Below are 22,260 nucleotides of genomic sequence, written 5' to 3'. Positions count from 1 at the left end.
GCCTGTGAAGACCGTGTGCGATTGCAAGGCTGCTGAGGTACTCCATGGGGTACCAAGTATCATTTCCCTTTGGACATGAAAGCAAGCTATGACTGAAAGGATGTTGAAATAGGCACCCAGCATAACATATTGGCCAAATCTGTAATAGCAAAATGTATACCATTTGCTTATTGAATGGACTTTGCAATTTAGATAATATTGGGTATTAGATTTGGAGGCCTTAATGGATGGGACCACAGCATTAAGGTTGTGTTAACCACTGTGAGGTGCCACTCATTCCAAGCTTAAGAAAATGCAATTTGACTGCTGAAAGGGGAAACGGGGGATAATCACCCCTTTACTAAATAGATCTTGTATGATGGGTGTCAATCCTTGAAGACCCTGTTTTAATTTACATTGGGCCATATTACCTATTGTAACTGGGGTGTGATTTATGGAGTCCCATCTTCTCAAGCAAATTTGTGACAAAGACTTAATTTTAACTTATTACTCATTGTGTCAGAGTGTTTATACTCACTGTGAATTTGTCTTAAAATTAGGCCAGTGGGTGCTATGACCATGGGGAATTTAGACAAAGGAATGGTTCCATTGGTTAAGGTGAAACATATATGTCTTTTATATTCAGTAACTTTACCAAGATTACAGGGTGTGCCATGTTTAAATTTAGTGAGATCCCCAGGTGTAACTGTAATCTGAGCCCCAATATTGATTAAGATCATGAAGGCTTCACAGTTGATGCATTTCAGCAGCTACTGAAGTTAATTCAAAACCTATGCTGCAAAGATGCAAAAGCCAGTCAGCAACATTTACCTTTTTCTTATATAAATTCTTTTTAGTAAACTTTGAATTTCCAGTTAGCTCAAATTGTGGACCTCTGTTTCAGTTTTTTGTTTCCTCCCCTGTATCCAGGTTTGTTTCTTTCCTGTTCCCCAGCCCTAACTTGATATACTTCAGGAGTTGTCCCCTTTATTCTGCTCATATTTATAAATGTCTTCCTCCAGAGAGCCTCAAATCAAATATTCCCAGGGTTGGGGGCCTTCTCCATGGCCATGGTTGCTTTATAGGGCTTAAGGACTCCAGGCTTGAGTCAGGTTTGAATTAACCCCTTCACTGTGCCACAGGGGTACCATGGGTGTTTCCCCTATAACCTTGAGGACCAGAATCTTTGCTGTTAAAGTCATAGGCGGCAGCAGCAGTAGTATTTAAGGGTGCTAGTGAATTGTCTGCTGTTAGGAATGTGGACCTCAGTTTACAATCTAATGCGTACTTTTCCCTCCTTTCTCTCAGTACAGATTCCCACAGAATATGTTGGAGTTATATCTACGTGAAATCACAACTTTCAGTTTCTGTCTCCAGCTGATTACCCACAGTGCAAACCTTCTAGTTGGTTACAGGGAAAAGTTTGAGTGCCCAGTGGCTCATCTCATAGGTTGCTTCCTCCTTCTCCAGGTAGTGTCTCCCCAGGTTGAGGGGGTCACATCCAGTAAAGTCATTTTGTCTGTGGACCAGGTGGGGGTCATTAAGCCCTGTGATTGCAGGATTAACCCTTCATGTGTTGGTAGGCAGCAGCACTAAGCAGAAGCCCAGGCACACTGGCTTGGGATTCTGTATTGGGAGAGTAATTAACTTAACTTCTTCAGTGTTTTTGGAAGGCATATGCTCACCACTATACCACCAATGCGACCTTCTTCACTGTTTTTTTTATTTTATTTAACATCTTTATTGGAGTATAATTGCTTTACAATGGTGTGTTTGTTTCTGCTTTATAACAAAGTCAATCAGTTGTACATATACATATATTCCCATATCCCCTCCCTCTTTCATCTCCCTCACACCCTCCCTATCCCACCCCTCTAGGTGGTCACAAAGCACCGAGCTGGTCTCCTTGTGCTATGCGGCTGCTTCCCATTAGCTATCTATTTTACGTTTGGTAGTGTATATATGTCCATGCCACTCTCTTACTTTGTCACAGCTAACCCTTCCCTCTCCCCGTATTCGCAAGTCCGTTCTCTAGTAGGTCTGCGTCTTTATTCCCATCTTGCCCCTAGGTTCCTCATGACCATTTTTTTTTTTTTTAGATTCCATATATATGTGTTACATACGGCATTTGTTTTTCTCTTTCTGACTTACTTCACTCTGTATGACAGACTCTAGGTCCATCCACCTCACTACAAATAACTTAATTTTGTTTCTTTTTATGGCTGAGTAATATTCCATTGTATATATGTGCCACATCTTCTTTATCCATTCATCTGTTGATGGACACTTAGGTTGCTTCCATGTCCTGGCTATTGTAAATAGAGCTGCAGTGAACATTTTGGTACATGACTCTTTTTGAATTATGGTTTTCTCAGGGTATATGCCCAGTAGTGGGATTTCTAGGTCATATGGTAGTTCTATTTTTAGTTTTTTAAAGAACCTTCATACTGTTCTCCATAGTGGCTGTATCAATTTACATGCCCACCAACAGTGCAAGAGGGTTCCCTTTTCTCCACACCCTCTCCAGCATTTATTGTTTGTAGATTTTTTGATGATGGCCATTCTGACCAGTGTGAGATGATATCTCATTGTAGTTTTTTTTTTGTTTTGTTTTGTTTTTTTGTTTGTTTTTGTTTTTTGCTGTACGCGGGCCTCTCACTGTTGTGGCCTCTCCTGTCGCGGAGCACAGGCTCCGGACACGCAGGCTCAGTGGCCATGGCTCACGGGCCCAGCCACTCCGCGGCATGTGGGATCTTCCTGGACCGGGGCACGAACCCGTGTCCCCTGCATCGGCAGGCGGACTCCCAACCACTGCGCCACCAGGGAAGCCCTCATTGTAGTTTTGATATGCATTTCTCTAATGATTAAAGATGTTGAGCATTCTTTCATGTGTTTGTTGGCAATCTGTATATCTTCTTTGGAGAAATGTCTATTTAGGTCTTCTGCCCATGTTTGGATTGTTTTTTTTTTTTTTTTTTTGATATTGAGCTGCATGAGCTGCTTGTAAATTTTGGAGATTAGTGCTTTGTCAGTTGCTTCATTTGCAAGTATTTTCTCCCATTCTGAGGGTTGTCTTTTGGTCTTGTTTATGGTTTCCTTTGCTGTGCAAAAGCTTTTAAGTTTCATTAGGTCCCATTTGTTTATTTTTGTTTTTATTTCCATTTCTCTAGGAGGTGGGTCCAAAAGGATCTTGCTGTGATTTATGTCATAGAGTGTTCTGCCTATGTTTTCCTCTAAGAGTTTGATAGTGAATGGCCTTACATTTAGGTCTTTAATCCATTTTGACTTTATTTCTGTGTATGGTGTTAGGGGGTGTTCTAATTTCATTCTTTTCCATGTAGCTGTCCAGTTTTCCCAGCACCACTTATTGAAGAGGCTCTTTTCTCCACTGTATATTATTGCCTCCTTTATCAAAAATAAGGTGACTGTATGTGCGTGGGTTTATGTCTGGGCTTTCTATCCTGTTCCATTGATCTATTTTTCTGTTTTTGTGCCAGTACCATACTGTCTTGGTTACTGTAGCTTTGTAGTATAGTCTGAAGTCAGGGAGCCTGATTCCTCCATCTCTGTTTTTCTTTCTCAAGATTGCTTTGGCTATTCAGGGTCTTTTGTGTTTCCATGCAAATTGGGAAATTTTTGTTGTAGTTCTGTGAAAAATGCCAGTGGTAGTTTGATAGGGATTGCATTGAATCTGTAGATTGCTTTGGGTAGTATCGTCATTTTCACAATGTTGATTCTTCCAATCCAAGAACATGGTACATCTCTCCATCTATTTGTATCATCTTTAATTTCTTTCATCAGTGTCTTATAATTTTCTGCATACAGGTCTTTTGTCTCCTTATGTAGGTTTATTCCTAGATATGTTATTCTTTTTGTTGCAGTGGTAAATGGGAGTGTTTTCTTAATTTCACTTTCAGATTTTTCATCATTAGTGTATAGGAATGCAAGAGATTTCAGTGCATTAGCTTCATCTCCAGCCTCAGCAATTTTCTTCTTTGCTAGACCCTGCATTGCCTTACAGCACAAATGGGGCCACAAGTTAAGAACAACCCTCACTTTTCCAACATCCTCACTTCTTCCCTTCCTCCTTCCAGCCACCTGGGAGGTCCTGCGAGTGGAATTATGGTGATAGATTAGTAAACATGACCTTTAATTAGTAGTCTCTCTTTTATTCTTTGGGATTTCTGCTACCGTTTTCAAAAGAAAAATTGATGAGTTTTGTATAGCTGATGAAATATAAATAATGCTTATTTCACAGTCTAGCAATTATATTGGGTGTTTAAACCTTTGGTACTAAATTATGTTGTTTTAAAGTAGTAATTAAAATGAAAATCTAGAAGCTAGTTTCTGGTGGATTATCCACTAATTTTATATTGTTGTCAGGAAGCTCCATAGTTGCTAATTTAACCAATAAATCAATTTGCTATTCATTAACCAAGAAACTCTGTTCTGAAAACCCTATCAGGAACTAGGAAATTTAAAAGTATTTAAAGTAATGTCCTTTGTTCTCAGTAGAATTCATAGTCTAGTATGCATGTTTTTCCTTAATGATGTATTTGATCTGGCTCTATTCTCTCATAAGAACATACTTATTTTATGGGATTACAGGCACATTTGACATTACGTGGTAGATAAGTGAAAAGTTGTCTATAAAGGAAATTTTATGCCTTTTTACATTTAAAAAATGTATTTACGTTATAACTTTATAGTGATTCTCATAAGAAGACTGTTTTTTCTTCTGCAACCATAAATTACTCTTGTAATTTTTCAAGCGTATAATCAGTCCATAATTTTTTTAATTGAAAAAAAAAATTTAAATATATAACTTTCCCCCTGGGTCAATACAAAGTGATTTGGGTTGTCCCCCAGCTCCTAGTTCCTCCCCCTGGAGTCAGGCACTCACTAGTTTCCTGTATCCTTTTGCAAAAGATTTTATGCCTGAACAAACGCATGTACATGGGGGTTTTTATACAAATGATAACAAACTATATACAGTGTTTTCCCCAGTGGAGGTCATTCCATATCAGTAGGTAAGGAACAAAGAACCTCTTTCCTTTTTTGGCTACATAAAGTTCTACTGAATGAATATACCATAATTTATTTAATCTGCTCCTGAGGAATGTTGAGGTTGTTTCCTATCTGTTGCTATTACAGTGATAACCTTAAACCTAATGTTATTATACATATCTGTGAAGGGGGATAGCTCCAAGCTAAAGTCCTGGAAGTGTAATTTGCAGTAAATATAAATAAAGGCCCATTTTATTGGGTGTTTTGTTCTAGAGGGCTTGTTGGGTAGCTTCACTGATGATGCCATTTCTGAAGACATTTTAGCAGAATTAGTAAACTGGAAGAATGGTTTAGAGACCTTTTTTTCAGGCAGTGATGCCACTGATACTAAATGTGATTATAAAATGAAGTGATTCTACTTCTCTTTGAAAACCTGGATCTTTCATACATGGAGATAAGTTTTGTCCCTGTCAGGTTGTACTGGTGTGTAAGACAGGTTAGGATCATATTATGGTTTGGCTTCTCCCTTGCAGTGTGATCAGGGGCGAGCAGCTTATTTTTCTGAAACTGTTGTGTTCTCTGTAAGATGTGGATACAATACCTACCTCATAGGGCTTCCGTGAGAAACAGTTGAAATAATGTATGTGGTGTGTAGCAGTGTAGCACAGTGCTTTGCAAATTGTCCAATAAATAGTAGATTTTAGTCCAAAAAAAAAAAAAAAAAGAGTGACAATTGTTAACAAGGATGTGGAGCAGCCAGGAATTTCATATGTTGTTGACGGGCATATATAATATGGTATAACCACTTCGGAAATGTCTTCTACTTTCTCATAAAGTTAAACTTATACCTACCATATGACCCAGCCATTGTGCTCATAGGTATTTATTTATCCAGCAGAAATAAAAACATACGTCTACAAAATGACTTAAGCTTCAATTTTAACAGCAGTTTTATTCATATGCCCACAACTTGAAATGACTCAAAGATCTATCACAGATAAATGGATAGATAGATTGTAATATATCTGTACACTGAAATATTACTTATAATAAAAAGCAAAAAACTCCTGATACACACAAAAAATAGATAAATCTCAGAAACATGCTGAATGAAAGAACTGACAGAAAATAATACACTATGATTTCATTTATGTGAAATTATGGAACAGCCAAACTAATCTTTAATGAGGGAAATCTGATCAGTGGTTGCTTAGTGACATGGATTGGTGTGTGTGGGGGAAGGTATGACTGACTGCGAAAGGAGAAGGAAGGAGAGGTTTGGAGGGGTTTGGAGGGGGACAGTGATGTAAATGTTCTTATTGTAAAAGTGGTGGTAGTTAAATAGGTATATACATTTGTCAAAATTCATTGAACTGTACAATTAAAATTAATGCTTTTAATTTTTCATAAACTTTGTTAAAATAAAGTTAATTTACAAGGAGGAAAATCCACACAATGGCAAAACAGAAATCACTGCTCTGTTTTCAAACGATAACTATTGTCTTATAGTTTTGGCAATGGCTACCTAGGGTACAGGTTTCTCCTTTCTTACTCTCAGGTAGAGCATCATTAAAGAGGAGACAGCCCCAAGGGGAAAGTCTGAGGACTTTCTATTCTTACTGACACATATGTATGCTATAACATATTGTATATATTATGGATATTCTTAAGAAAGGAAATTAAGATTACTTTATAGAGAAATAATCTATCAAGAAATTATCAACCACTCAACACCTATTAGAATGTCGTAAATTGAGAACACTGACAACACAAAATGCTGGTGAGATTGTGGAGCAGCAGTAACTCTCATCCAATTCTGGTGGGAATGCAAAATGGTACAGCAGCAATGGAAGACAGTTCAGCTGTTTCTTACAAAACTAAACATATTCTTACCATGCGATCTACCAATTGCATTACTTGGTATTTACTCAAATGAATTGCAAGCTTCTATCCACACAAAAACTGGAACATGAATGTTTATATCAACTTTATTCATAATGCCCCAAACTTGGAAGCAACCAAGATGTCCTTCATTAGGTGAATGGATAAATAAACTGTAGTAGTACATCCAGACAATGGAATATTGTTTAGTGCCTAAAATCAAATGAGCTGTGAGCTATTAAAGACATGGTGTAACCTTAGATACATATTATTAAGGAAAGAAGTGACTCTGAAAAGGCTATACACCGTATGATTTTAACTATATGATATTCTAGAAAAACAGAACTATGGAGATAGTAAAAGGATCAGTGGTTGCCAGGTGTCATGGGAAGGAGAGATGAGTACTTGGAACACAAAAGATTCTTAGGGTAGTACAACTACTCTGTAAGAAATCATGATTGTGTCTATATGCCATTATATATTTGTCAAATCCCATAGGATGTACAAGAGTGAACCCTAACTATGGACTCTGGGTGATAATGATGTGTCAATGTAGGTTCAACAATTGTAACAAATGTACCACTCTAGTGTGGAATGTTGCTAATGGGTGAAGCTATCCATGTGTAGGATTACAGGATATATGGGAAATCTCTTACCTTCCACTCAATTTTTCTGTGAATGTAAAACTGCCTTAATAATGAAGTATTAAAAACAGAAACTACTATTATAACAGTCTTATCCTTTTTTGTTTCAGATCTGGAATATTTGTAGGTAAATAATTTCTCCCTTTTAAGATGTTTACATAATACAGAATCTTGACCTAAAATGCTTTCTTAATAAAGTTAATTCTATCTTTATTTTGGTGCTAGAGATGTATATGCACAGATTTATAGCATCACTAATAATTAATGGCAAAATTCTCCACTCATGCACATTACTTTTTTGGTAACTGAAAATCGGCTTTTGGCCCTCTACTGTACTACTCTTGTATCAAGCACCTGTCTGCTGCCTACCACAGTGCTGGCATTACTTGTCTTGCCTCCTCTAAAGGAAAGTGTTTACTGAAAGTGTTGCATTATAGGATACTGTTCTACATTTGGACTTACTAAGGCCTTTATATATTTGCCTAGTATTTATTTATTTAGTTTTTGGCTGTGTTGGGTCTTCGTTGCTGTGCACAGTCTTTCTCTAGTTGCAGAGAGCAGGGGCTGCTCTTCATTCTGGTGCGCAGGCTTCTCATTGCAGTGGTTTCTCTTGTTGCGGAGCATGGGGTCTAGGCGTGTGGGCTTCAGTAGTTGTGGCACACAGGCTCAGTAGTTGTGGCTTGTGGGCTCTTGAGCACAGGCTCAGTAGTTGTGGCACATGGGCTGAGTTGCTGTGTGGCATGTGGGATATTCCTGGACCAGGGCTTGAACCTGTGTCTCCTGCATTGGCAGGCGGATACTTAACCACTGCACCACCAAGGAAGTCCTTGCCTAGTATTTAAACACTTGGTCCCAGACTCAGAGTAGTTATAACTTGTATCATGAGTCTTCTTACTCCTCATTTTTTTCTAGAATTCTTGCCATTAGTTATAAAGGCAACTAAAATGACTCCTTTAGTCATATTTTTAATTGATTTGTTAGCACCCACCCCAGGAAAACTATATTTTCCCTGACATTGTCACCTTTAAAGTGATGAACATTCTTTCTTTAATTCTGTACAAATGTTAGATTTTTCAAAAAGTAAATACTGGAGTCTCTTACTGCATATGCCTAAGCTCACTGTTTTGTACTGGCCATATTCTTTGGATTCGAGTAAGAAAAGATCTCTTTTCCCTGCTGGTCAGAAAAACTATGCAATGATGAAAATATTGCTGTATTTCTTTTTAAAAAATATTTATTTATTTTATTTATTTATTTTTGTCTGCATTGGGTCTTCGTTGCTGAGCACAGGCTTTCTCTAGTTGCGGCAAGTGGCGGCTACTCTTCGTTGTGGTACGCAGGCTTCTCATTGCGGTGGCTTTTCTTGTTGCGGAGCATGGGCTCTAGGCGCGCGGGCTTCAGTAGTTGTGGCATGTGGGCTCAGTAGTTGTGGCTCGCGGGCTCTAGAGCTCAGGCTCAGTAGTTGTGGCACATGGGCTTAGTTGCTCCACGGCATGTGGGATCTTCCCGGACCTGGGCTTGAACCCATGTCCCCTGCATTGGCAGGCAGATTCTTAACCACTGTGCCACCAGGGAAGCCCTTACTGTATTTCTTGATGGTTTATAGCTATTTCAGAATAGCATTCATCATTGTCTTTTGCAGGAAGGTTTCTACTAGCTTCTGTGTTAATGTTAATATTTTAGGCAATTGTATCAAAGCAGACATTTTGAGAACATTAAAAAATGAAAACAATTTATGATCCCATGAAAATCTGTGCACATATTAATTAAGGAACATCTTTTTTGTTTTTATTTTTATTTTTTAAACATCTTTATTGGAGTATAATTGCTTTACAATGGTGTGTTAGTTTCTGCTTTACAACAAAGTGAATCTGTTATACATATACATATGTCCCCATATCTCTTCCCTCTTGCATATCCCTCCCTCCCACCCTCCCTATCCCACCCCTCTAGGTGGTCACAAAGCACCCAGCTGATCTCTCTGTGCTATGTGGCTGCTTCCCACTAGCTATCTATTTTACGTTTGGTAGTGTATATATGTCCATGTCACTCTCTCACTTTGTCCCAGCTTACCCTTCCCCCTCCCCGTATGCTCAAGGCCATTGTCTAGTAGGTCTGCATTGTTATTCCCGTCTTGCCCCTAGGTTCTTCATGATCATTTTTCTTTTTTCTTTTTTAGATTCCATATATATTTGTTAGCATTCAGTATTTTTCTCTTTCTGACTTACTTCACTCTGTATGTCAGTCTCTAGGTCCATCCACCTCACTACTAACAACTCAGTTTCGAAGGAACATCTTTTTTAAAAAGAAGATATTAAATGTAATGAAGGAGAACAGAGGCATTCTGCAAGACTGAAATAAAAATTTAATAATTTATTTTCTAAACAGAAAAAGTAGATCCTTTAAAACAGTAGATCCTTATCATATAAAGCTGAGGGGAAAGGCACCATGAGTTGAAAGAGAATACATTTTTTAAATAAGTGCAATAATATTCTGATTTTATCTAATTTTATAGCAACTTTATGGGAAGCAACTGTCAGCCATTTAATTGAAACAGAATGATAAAGGAACTCAAGTAATTCATTTTTGTTCATTTTTATAGTGACTTATAGCTTTAGTAAAAGTATAACAGAACAAAACCCATCTGTCAGATGAATGTAGACACTAGTGGTATACAATTACAGGCATACTTATAAAAGAAACCAATAACGGTTGCTACAAAAGTAAAATTTATATCAGTACTTGGAACACTCAAAATGCTATGAAAAAATGATAGAGAAAAGCTTATAGGTGAAAAAAATACTTTTGTTCATCAAAGAACATTATCAAGAAAGTGAAAAAACCCACAGAATGGGATAAAATATTTACTAGTTATATATATGATAAGGGTCTAATATCCAGAACATATAAAAAACACAACTCAACAACAAAAAGACAACCCAGTTAAAAAATGGACATGTGATTTATTTGGACATTTATCCAAAGAAGATATACAAATGGCCAAGAAGCACATGTAAAGAAATTATTAGTCATTAGGGAAATGGAAATTAAGCCACTAAATACCACTTCATATCCAATAGGATGGCTATGATTAAAAAAAAAAAAGGAAATAGCATGAGTTAGTGAGGAGGTAGAGAATTTAGAACCCATATGCAGTATTGTTGGGAAGATGTTAAAACATCCTCCAAGAATGTACTTTACAACTTTCAAAAAAACTTTTTTTTTTTTTTTTTTTTTTTTTGCGGTACGCGGGCCTCTTACTGTTGTGGCCTCTCCCGTTGCGGAGCACAGGTTCTGGACGCGCAGGCTCAGCGGCCATGGCTCACGGGCCTAGCCGCTCCACAGCATATGGGATCTTCCCGGACCGGGGCGTGAACCCGTGTCCCCTGCATTGGCAGGCGGACTCTCAACCACTGCGCCACCAGGGAAGTCCTCCCCCCAATTTTTTTTTGTTTCTCTTACATATAAACTGTATCCATCTAATTTTCCACTGGCTAAGGAAACAATACAAACTCTAAAGTTTACTGGTAAATGAACATAAATACTCAAGTAACTCATCTCATATCCATCTTAATTGCATGAATTATTACATAAAAGTTATAGTTTACATTTATTATTAATCCAATACTGTTCAAAAAAACAATCTTAGAAAAAAATTATAATGAAATGATGTTAAATTATCTCATTGCCAAAGATTCCATTATTGGTAAAGCAAGGAAATGTTGAGTACTTTGTAACTCCATCGCAATTTACACTGCTCATCAAGACATTGCTTTTTATTCAAATACAAACTCATTCAGACTGGATTTGTTTTTGGCCATTTAACAGGTTCAAAGAGCTTCTTTCTTTTTCCAGGTGTATAGACCATTTGCATTTCTACTCAGGACTTCATTTTCCACATATGTAAAATGGAGGTTATATTAATATTTCTGAGACTCCTTTTAGTTCCTGAGATATACTAAGAGAATCCCTTTTAGATGTATTGGTGGAGAATTAGTCTTATGGAAAATTACCGTAATTGTTAGTTCTGTGCGATGTTAGTATTATCCATGCGTTGTGTTCTACCAACATGTATTCTATTGACTTCATCAAATCAAACATGAGGAGAAAATGGAACACAAAATAAACATAAAAATGTGGTAAGCAGTGTGTGAGTCTATTTTAAATTGAAGTATAGTTGATTTACAATATTATGTTAGTTTCAGGTGTACAAAATATTGATTAAAAATGTTTATAGATTACACTCCATTTATAGTATTATAAAATATTGGCTATATTCCTTCTGCTGTAAAATATATCCTTGTTGCTTATATATTTTATACATAGTAGTCTGTACCTTGTAATCCCCTATTCCTATCGTGCCCTTCCCTCTCCTCACTGGTAACAACTAGTTTGTTCTCTGTAACTGTGAGTCTGTTTCTATTTTGCTACATTTGCTAGTTTGTTTTTTAGATTCCATGTGTAAGTGATAACATACATTATTTGTCTTTCTCTGCTTGACTTATTTCACTAAGCATAATACCCTCCAGGTCCTTCCATGTGTAAGTGATAACATACATTATTTGTCTTTCTCTGCTTGACTTATTTCACTAAGCATAATACCCTCCAGGTCCATCCATGTTGCTGCAAATGTCATTATTTCATTCTTTTTTATGGCTGAGTAGTATTCCATTGTATATGTATACCACATCTTCTTTATCCATTCATCTGTTGATGGACACTTAGGTTGCTCCCATATCTTGGCTGTTGTAAATAATGCTGCTATGAACATTGGGGAGCATATATCTTTTTGAATTAGTATTTTTGGGTTTTTTTGGATATGTGCCCAGGAGTGGAATTGCTTGGTTATATGGTAGTTCTATTTTTAGTTTTTTGAGGACTTTCCATACTGTTTTCCACAGTGGCTGCATCAATGTACATTCCCACCAACAGTGCAGGAGGGTTCCCTTTTCTCCACATCCTCACCAGCATTTATTATTTGTGTTCTTTTTGATGATAGCCATTCTGACAGATGTGAGGTGATGTCTCATTGTGGTTTTTTTTTTTTTTTTCTTTTTGCGGTATGCGGGCCTCTCACTGTTGTGGCCCCTCCCGTTGCGGAGCACAGGCTCCGGACGCGCAGGCCCAGCGGCCATGGCTCACGGGCCCAGCCGCTCCGCGGCATATGGGATCCTCCCAGACCGGGGCACGAACCCGTATCCCCTGCATCGGCAGGCGGACTCTCAACCACTGCGCCACCAGGGAGGCCCTCATTGTGGTTTTGATTTGCATTTACCTGAGGATTAGCAATGTTGAGCATCTTTTCATGTGCCTGTTGAACATCTGCATGTCCTCTTTGGAAAAATGTCTATTCAGTTCTGCTGTCCATTTTTTAATCAGGTTGTTCGTTTTTTTGATGTTGAGTTGTATGAACTGTTTATATATTTTGGGTATTAACTCCTTATCAGTCATATCACTTGCAAATATTTTCTCCCATTCAGTAGGCTTTCTTTTTGTTTTGTTGATGGTTTCTTTTGCTGTGCAGAAGCTTTTAAGTTTAGCTAGGTCCAATTTGTTTATTTTTGCTTTTATTTCCTTTGCCTTAGGTGACAGATCCAAGAAAATATTGCTGTGATTTATGTCACAGAGTGTTCTGCCTATATTTTCCACTGGGAGTTTTATGGTTTCTGCTCTTACGTTTAGGTCTTTAATCCATTTTGAGTTTATTTTTATATATGGTGTTAGAGAATGTTCTAATTTCATTGTTGTACATGTAGCTGTTAAGTATTCCCAGTAGTACTTATTGAAAAGATTGTTTTTTCTCCTTCTTGCCTCCTTTTTTATAGATTAATTGTCCAGAAGTGTGTTGGTTTACTTCTGGGCTTTCTATCCTGTTCTGTTGATCTATATGTCTGTTTCTGTGCAAGTACCCATACTGTTTTGATTACTATAGTGTTGCAGTGTAGTCTAAAGTCAGGGGGTGTGATACTTCCAGCCTGTTCTTTTTTGTCAATATTGTTTTGGCTATTCAGGGTCTTTTTTGTTTCCATAGAAATTTTAAAATTATTTGTTCCAGTTCTGTGAAAAAATGCCATTGGTATTTTGATAGGAATTGCATTGAGTCTGTAGAGTGCCTTGGTTAGTAAGGTCATTTTAACAATATTAATTTTTCCAATTCACAAACACAGTATATCTTTCCATATGTTTGTGTCTTCTTAAATTTCTCTCATCAGTGTTTTATAGTTTTCCAAGTATAGGTCTTTTACCTCCTTAGGTAGGTTTACTCCTACGTATTTTATTCTTTTTGATGCAATTGTAAATGGGATTATTTCCTTAATTTCTGTCTGGTAGTTTGTTGTTAGTGCATAGAAATGCAGCAGATTTCTGTATATTAATTTTGTATCCTGCAACTTTCCTAATTAATTGATGAGCTCTAGTAGTTTTCTGGTGGTGTCTTTAAGATACCCTATGTATAGTACCATGTCATCTGCAAACAGTGACAGTTTTACTTCTTCCTTTTCAATTTGGATGCCTTTTATTTCTTATTTTTTGCCTGACTGCTGTGCCTAGGACTTCTAATACTATGTTGAATAGAAGTGGAGCACGTGGGCATCCTTGTCTTGTTCCTGATGTTAGAGGAAATGCTTTCAGCTTTTCACCATTGAGTATGATGTTAGCTGTGGGCTTATCATATATGGTGTCTATTATGTTCAGGTATGTTCCCTCTATATCCCTATTCTGTAGAATTTTTATCGTAAATGAATGTTGAATTTTGTTAAAAGATTTTTGTGCATCTATTAAAATGATCATATGACTTTTATTCTTCAAATTGCTAATGTTGTTTATGACATTGTTTCAATTGTGGATATTCAACCATCCTGCATCCCTGGAATAAATCCCACTTGATCATGGTATATGATTCTTTTAATGTATTGTTTGATTTGGTTTGCTAATATTTTGTTCAGAACTTTTGTACCTATGTTCATCAGTGATATTGCCTGTAATTTTCTTTTTTGTGTGATATGTTTGTCTGGTTTTGGTACCAATGTGATGCTGGCCTCATAGAATGAGTTAGGAAGTGTTCCTTCCTCTGCAATTTTTTGGCATAGTTTGAGAAGGATAGGTATTAATTCTTCTCTAAATGTTTGGTAGAATTCACCTATGAAGCCATCTGGTCCTGGACTTATGTTTGTTGGGAGGGTTTTTTTAAATTACTGACTCAATTTCATTATTGGTAATTGTTCTATTCATATTTTCTATTTCGTCCCGGTTCAGTCTTGAGAAATTGTACAATTCTAGGAATTTGTCCATTTCTTCTAGTTTGTCCATCTTATTGGCATATAGCTGTTTGTAGTAATCTCTTATCATCCTTTGTATTTCTGTGGTGTCAGTTGTAACTTCTCCTTTTTCATTTCTGATTTTCTTGACTTGGGCCCTCTCTTTTTTTTCTTGATGTGTTTAGCTAAAGGTTTATCAATTTTTAAAATCTTTTCAAAGAACCAGCTCTTAGTTTCATTGATCTGTTCTATTGTTTTTTGGTGTCTATTTATTTCTGCCCTGATCTTTATGATTTCTTTTCTTCTACTAACTTTGTGTGTTGTTTGTTCTTTTTTATCTAGTTCCTTCAGGTGTAAGGTTAGGTTGTTTATTTGAAATTTTTCTTGTTTCCTGAGATAAACTTGTATCACTATAAGGCCAATAGCCTTATGGGAGTTCCATTGTATGTAACTTGTTGCTTTTCCCTTGCTGCTTTTAATGTTCTCTCTTAATCTTTAATTTTTGCCGTTTTAATTACAGTGTGTCTTAGTGTGGTCCTTTTTGGGTTGATCGTCTTTGGGACTCTCTTTACTTCTTAGACTGTTTCCTTTCTCAGATTAGAGATGTTTTTGTCTATTATATCTTCATATATACTCTCTGCCCCTTTCTCTCTCTCTTCTCCTTCTGGGAACCCTATAATCTGAATGTTAGTATGTATAATGTAGTCTCAGAGGTCTCTTAAATGTCCTCATTTCTTTTTATTATCTTTTCTTTCCATCTTCAGTGATTTCCATTACTCTGTCTTCCAGCTTGTTGATCTTTTTCCCCTGTATCATTTAGCCTACTTTCAGTTCTTCTTAGTGTGTTTTTTCATTTCAGTTATTGTATTCTTCATCTCTGTTTGGTTTTTCTTTATATTTTCTAACTCTTTGTATAAACGTCTATCCTCTCACTCAGTGCATCCATTCTTCTCCTGAGTTCTTTCAATATCTTTATGATCATTATCTTGAACTCTTTCTTAGGTAGGTTGGCTATCTGCACTTCACTTAGTTCTTCTTCTGAGGTTTTATCCTGTACTTCTGTTTGGAACGTGTTCCTCTGTCATCTCATTCCACCTAACTTGCTGTTTTTATTTCTATGTATCTGGTATGTTGGTTACATTTCTGAACTTGGAGAAGTGACCTTTATTTAAGGAGATATCCTGTTAGCCCCAGAAGTATGTACTCCCCTCTGGTCACTGGAGGTATATGCTCTAGTTGTGCCTTCTGTGTGAGCTTCTTGGGTCTTTCTGTTGTGGTGGCATGACTACTGTGGGTTGTCTGGTAGGCTTGGCTGACCCCGGTCCAGTTCGTTGCTAATCCCTGCCTTGTGCAGAGACTTCTGGCTGCTGCTTGGTGAGGCCAGGTCACAAGGTGGCTGGCTGTAGAATCTTGCAGGTCCTGGAGCTAGTGCTGGCTCTCTGCTGGCCAGAGGTGGATTCCAGGAGTTCCTGCACCTGGTGCCTGCACACTGGTAGATGAAGCTGTGTCCTAGAACTAGTGCTGGCCCACTGGCAGGCAGAGCTGGGTCCTGGGGTCTGGCTGCAGAACATAGGAGTCCCAGAGATGGTGGTGGGTGGTGCTGATTCCTGACACAGCTGACTGCAGTATCTGGGGTGTCCCAAAGCTCGTGTTGGCCTGCTGGTGGCCAGGGTTTGGGCCCTGCTGGTCCCAGGTCTGGTGCTGTCCTGCTAGTAGATGGGCCTTGTCCACAGGCAGCAGGGCTGAGATGTTCCTGGGGCTGGTGTCTGCCTGGGGGCAGGTGAGGCTGGTCTTGAGGCTATAGCAGACCCACTGGTGGGTGGGGCTGGGGTCTGGCTGGTCTCTGGGCTGGTGCTGGCCTGCTGGTAATTTGGCTAAATCCACAAGCTGTGGGGCTGTAGTTTTCCTTGGGTGGGTATCTGCCTGCTGTGGGTGAGGCTGGTCCCAGGGCTTGAGCAGGCTCATAGGTGGGCAGGGTTGGTGATTCTGGAGTTGGTGCCTGCCTACTGTTGGGTGGAGTTGGGTCCTGGGGTCTCTGGCTACAGGGTCCTGGGGATCCTAGATCTAGTGCCTGTGCACTGGTGTGTGGGGCTTGGTCCTGGCCCCTCTGGTGGCCAGGGCCATGTTCAGGTGTTCCTTTGGGCTCAGGATTTCTTAAGGCAACCCGTTTGCTGGTGGGTGGATAGGGCTGTGTCCCTGCCCAGTTAGTTGCTCCTCCCAATACTGGTGCTGACAGGGTGGTGGGTGGGGCCGAGTGCCAGTGCTAATAAGCTAGAGGGAGGATTCCAAAATGATGCTTCTCAGTACCAGTGTCGTCATGGTAGAACAAGCTCTCCAAAATGGCGGCTGCCAGTTTCTATGTCCCCAGGGTGAGCTCCAGTTGCCTCTTGCCTCTCTGAGAGGCTTTTCAATTTTAGCAGGTAGGTTTGACCCAGGCTCCATTCAAATTACTGCTTCTATCTTGAGAAAGAAAAATGGAGCTGGAGGAATCAGGCTCCCTGACTTCAGACTGTACTACAAAGCTACAGTAATCAAGACAGTATGATACTGGCACAAAAACAGAAATACAGATCAAAGGAACAGGATAGAAAGCCCAGAGATAAACCCACACACATATGGTCCCCTTATCTTTGACAAAGGAGGCAAGAATACACAATGGAGAAAAGGCAGCCTCTTCAATAAGTGGTGCTGGGAATACTGGACAGCTACACGTAAAAGAATGAAGTTAGAACACTCCCTACACCATACACAAAAATAAGCTCAAAATGGATTAAAGACCCTAATGTAAGGCCAGACACTATCAAACTCTCAAAGGAAAACATAGGCAGAACACTCTATGACATAAATCACAGCAAGATACTTTCTGACCCATCTCCTAGAGTAATGGAATTAAAAGCAAAAATAAACAAATGGGACCTAATGAAGCTTAAAAGCTTTTGCACAGCAAAGGAAACCATAAACAAGACAAAAAGACAACACTCAGAATGGGAGAAAATATTTGCAACTGAAGCAACTGACAAAGGATTAATCTCCAAAATATACAAGCAGCTCATGCAGCTCAATATCAAAAAATCAAAAAAGCCAATCCAAAAATGGGCAGAAGACCTAAACAGACATTTAGAAGATATACAGGTTGCCAACAAAGGCATGAAAGAATGCTCAACATTGTTAATCATTAGAGAAATGCAAATCAAAACCACAATGAGGTGTCACCTCACACCGGTCAGAATGGCCATCATCGAAAAATCTACAAACAATAAAAGCTGGAGAGGGTGTGGAGAAAAGGGAACCCTCTTGCACTGTTGGTGGGAATGTAGATCGATACAGCCACTATGGAGAACAGTATGGAGGTTCCTTAAAAAACTAAAAATAGAACTACCATATTACCCAGCAGTCCCACTACTGGGCATATACCCTGAGAAAACCATAATTCAAAAAGAGACATGTATCACAGTGTTCATTGCAGCACTATTTACAATAGCCAGGACATGGAAGCAACCTAAATGTCCATCGACAGATGAGTGTATAAAGAAGATGTGGCACATATATACAATGGAATATTACTCCTCTGAAAAAGAAATGAAACTGAGTTATTTGTAGTGAGGTGGATGGACCTAGAGTCTGTCATACAGAGTGAAGTAAGTCCGAAAGAGAAAAACGAATATCGTATGCTATCACATATATATGGCATCTAAAAAAAAAAAAAAGGTTTTGAAGAACCTAGGGGCAGGACAGGAATAAAGACGCAGATGTAGAGAATGGACTTGAGGACACAGGGAGGGGGAATGGTAAGCTGGGACGAAGTGAGAGAGTGGCATGGACATATATACACTACACAATGTAAAATAGATAGCTAGTGGGAAGCTGCTGCATTGCACAGGGAGATCAGCTCGGAGCTTTGTGTCCACCTAGAGGGGTGGGATATGGAGGGTGGGAGGGAGACGCAAGAGGGAAGGGATATGGGGATATATGTATACATACAGCTGATTCACTTTGTTGAACAGCAGAAAGTAACACAACATTGTGTAAGGCAATTACACTCCAATAATGATATATAAAAAAAAATAAAACAAAACAAATTACTGCTTGTGTCCTGGAGCATGTGAGATTTTTTTATGAGATTCCACTTTAAGAGTGGAATGTCTATTCCCCACAGCCTTCTGGGCCTCCCAGAAGGAAGCCCTGCTGGCCTTCAAATCCAAGTGCTCTAGGGGCTTGTCTTCCCGGCACAGGACCTCCATTCTGGGGATCCTTATGTGGGGCTCAGACCTCTTGGTTCTTGGGGAGAATCTCTGCAGTGGTAATTATTCTTCCATTTTTGGGTTGCCCACCCGCACGTATAGGTCTTGACTCTGCTGCAACTGCCCCTTTTACCCATCTCATTGTGATTCCTTCTTTATATCTTTAGTTGTAGAAGATCTTTTGTGGCAGGTCCCAGTCTTTTTTGTCAATAGGTGTCCTTTAAATAGTTGTAATTTTGTTGTGCCCTTGAGAGGAGGTGAGCTCAGGGTTTTTCTACTCCACCATCTTGGCCGATCTCTTCAGCAGTGTGTAAATCTTTAACAGGCACTATCAAATGAGTAGAGCATTGAAAATTTCAGACTATTAAGAGTTCACTAGGAGTATACACAAGGAGATGGACAATATTTACTCTTACTTCATTTTGTTGGAAGTCATTTCATCCGGGCAACATCATACCCAATATATATCATGTGATAATTTTGAAAAAAGAAAAGAGAAAAACATTGCATTAGCTAATTAATTTACTCGTGGCAGAATATAGAACATACAGCTTGCTTAAGCCCTTTGGTAATGTGTGTACTATTTGATTAGGTTTTAGGGGGATATTTGTTCTTGGGGCAAAAGACAGAAGCTCTTTTCTGAAATGGAAGCAGCCTAAGAGAAGCAAAAGTACAGTGGAGTGCTACAGAGGTAGTGTAGTCTAAGACACATCTATGGCTGACTTTAGTGTTGACTTCTTAGCTTTCACGGTGCCTAAAATAACTTCCTACAGATAACATACACACTTGGGTGTGCGCACTTGCATACACATGTACGTGTATATGTGTGCACACACACATCCACACACAACCACCCCCCCGCCCCTGCATATCTCTGCCTTTCCCCAAGCCTTTAACCAACTTCTCATACTTTAGAACATTTGCTTTGAAACACAAGCATCTGTCTACTTCTGTTGGAACAGGTCTATTCATAATTACAGAATCATGGCCTTTGCTAGATGAAATATTCATGTACACTCTACTGCCAAACTGCACTTATGGCATAGTAAACTGCAAACATTATCATATTAAAAGCAATTTAGCAGCATGGTTCATGCCAACTTAATAAAAATGCCATTTTAAATATTGTTTAAGAGTACTAGTTTAACAACTTTTACAACACTGGACCACCACAGTGTATTTATTATCCACATTATATTTGGAGAAACTAAAATGGAAATGAAAAGACGTGATTGAACTTAGTCATATAGTTCCCAAGTAATGATAAGGCATTAATAAAGGGTCTCCATTCATTTCTGAGCAATCCTGTAACATGGGGGTGATCTGATACCTTTGAATTGTCTCCCAAGCTGTAGGCCGCTTATTGCTTGGCATATCCATATACTGTAGTGCCTTGCTGTCTCATAAGCTACACAAAGACAATAATGGACAATTTGGCCTATTGGGGTGGGAATGTATTTACAAAAGGATGAATGCCAAAAAGTACTATTCTCCATGTAAATCCTTCAGTTTACTTCTGTTTGTTTTTCAAAAGGTCAGATCAAAGTGTGTGTGTATGTATGTGTGTTGAAAGTTTCAAAATATAGTTTGAATGACCAAGGGATAGGTGTGAAAAATTCAATTAGCTGAAGCAATCTTTAGTGACATTCTACTACTCTTTTATTAGTGCATTGTTATCTCTCCCTACATTTATCCTTTCTTCCTCTCCTTTTCCTTTTATTTTCTTCCCTGGGAGGCATTTAAGGCTATAGAGTACAGAAACATCTATTGGGCAATAATAATTTATAAAGAAATTATAAATTTAAGGTTGCAGCTTGAATTTTGAATGTGGATTGTATGTTTTCCTTTATTTATTTTTTACCAGAACATCTTTAAAGGGATGATTTGTGACCCAAATATTGTAGTTCGAAAGATTACCTAATTGGATTGCTCCATTTATGGAAACTGTGACTAAGGAGTATTTGCTGACTCAGTTACCTCATGATGCTCTAGAATGAGAATAACATAACTAGCTCACTTTTTTGGGGGAAAAGAACTGATTTATTTTGAAAAAAAAATTTGTCTTAACAAAACCCAAATAAAATGTTATAATATAGAATGTAGTACCAGCTGGTCTTTAATATATGGCAGATTGATATAGAAACGTTTTGAGCCAACTGCAAGTATGAGAATTATAGTGTTTCAATATTGACTCAACAACTCAGGAGCCACTTACAGAAACTGCAGTGTTTAATCAATATAGTGAAATATTCCACTATACAATTCAAATATTATGTCTTTCAACAAGAATCATATGTAACTCTGCCTCAAAACAGTAAAAGCAAAAATGGATTGACCCCCACCACTTTGCACTAATGCAGAGACAGTGTGATAGAAAAAGAGATGTCATAACTTTGTGAATGTAATAGCACACCATTTCTTGTAATAGAAAAAGAAAACCCAGAAATATAGTAGGCACTATAATTCTTACCTGTATAACCAAACATTTAGTTACATTCTGAATGTGTAATGTTCATTTGAATGTGTTATGCATTTCTTTTAAAATAATGGCACAATTATTAGGTGTAAGGGTAAAATGATAAAAAGTAGTAGGGATCCAAGTTTCCTGCTCTGCCACTAACTAGCTAAGTTACCTTAGTCACTTTACCTCTCTGGGCTTCAACTTCTTCATCTCTGAAAAGAATAATAAGGATTTAAATGTCTCAAAGGTCCCTTTCACTTCTAGTATATCTATGATTTAATTTAAATAATCTTAATATTGACAATAAATGAGTATCTAAAATTTTAGCATTTAATGCTTTTCATAAACAATATGTCTAATTACTGTGAGTTGATACATGTAGATAGCAGTAGAACTGATTTTTCTAGTTTTCCAAGTATTCTATAGTATTACTTTGAGGAAAATAAATAAGTTATCAGTAGTTGGCATTCACATCTCAATTATAGACGGGATATGAAAATTTCAAAATATTATGCCAGACTTTTTATTTTATTCAGGAGAAAACAATAAATAGGATAGGTTAATTTTATGTTATCAAAATTTTATGTTATCAAAAGGAGATGTATTAGTTTTCTATGCTACAAAACATATTATCACAAAATTAATGGCTTAAAAAACATTACATTTACTATCTCATAACTTCTATTGGTCAAGAATCCAGGCACAGCTTATCTGAGTCCTCAGCAAAGCTGTAATCAAAGTGTCAGCCAGGGCTGGATTTTCACATGGAGGTTTGACTAAGTGTCTGCTTC

Source organism: Mesoplodon densirostris, chromosome X (genome assembly GCF_025265405.1).
Source record: "Mesoplodon densirostris isolate mMesDen1 chromosome X, mMesDen1 primary haplotype, whole genome shotgun sequence".
Classification (NCBI taxonomy): Eukaryota; Metazoa; Chordata; class Mammalia; order Artiodactyla; family Ziphiidae; genus Mesoplodon; species Mesoplodon densirostris.
Note: the sequence above shows the minus strand (reverse complement) of the source record.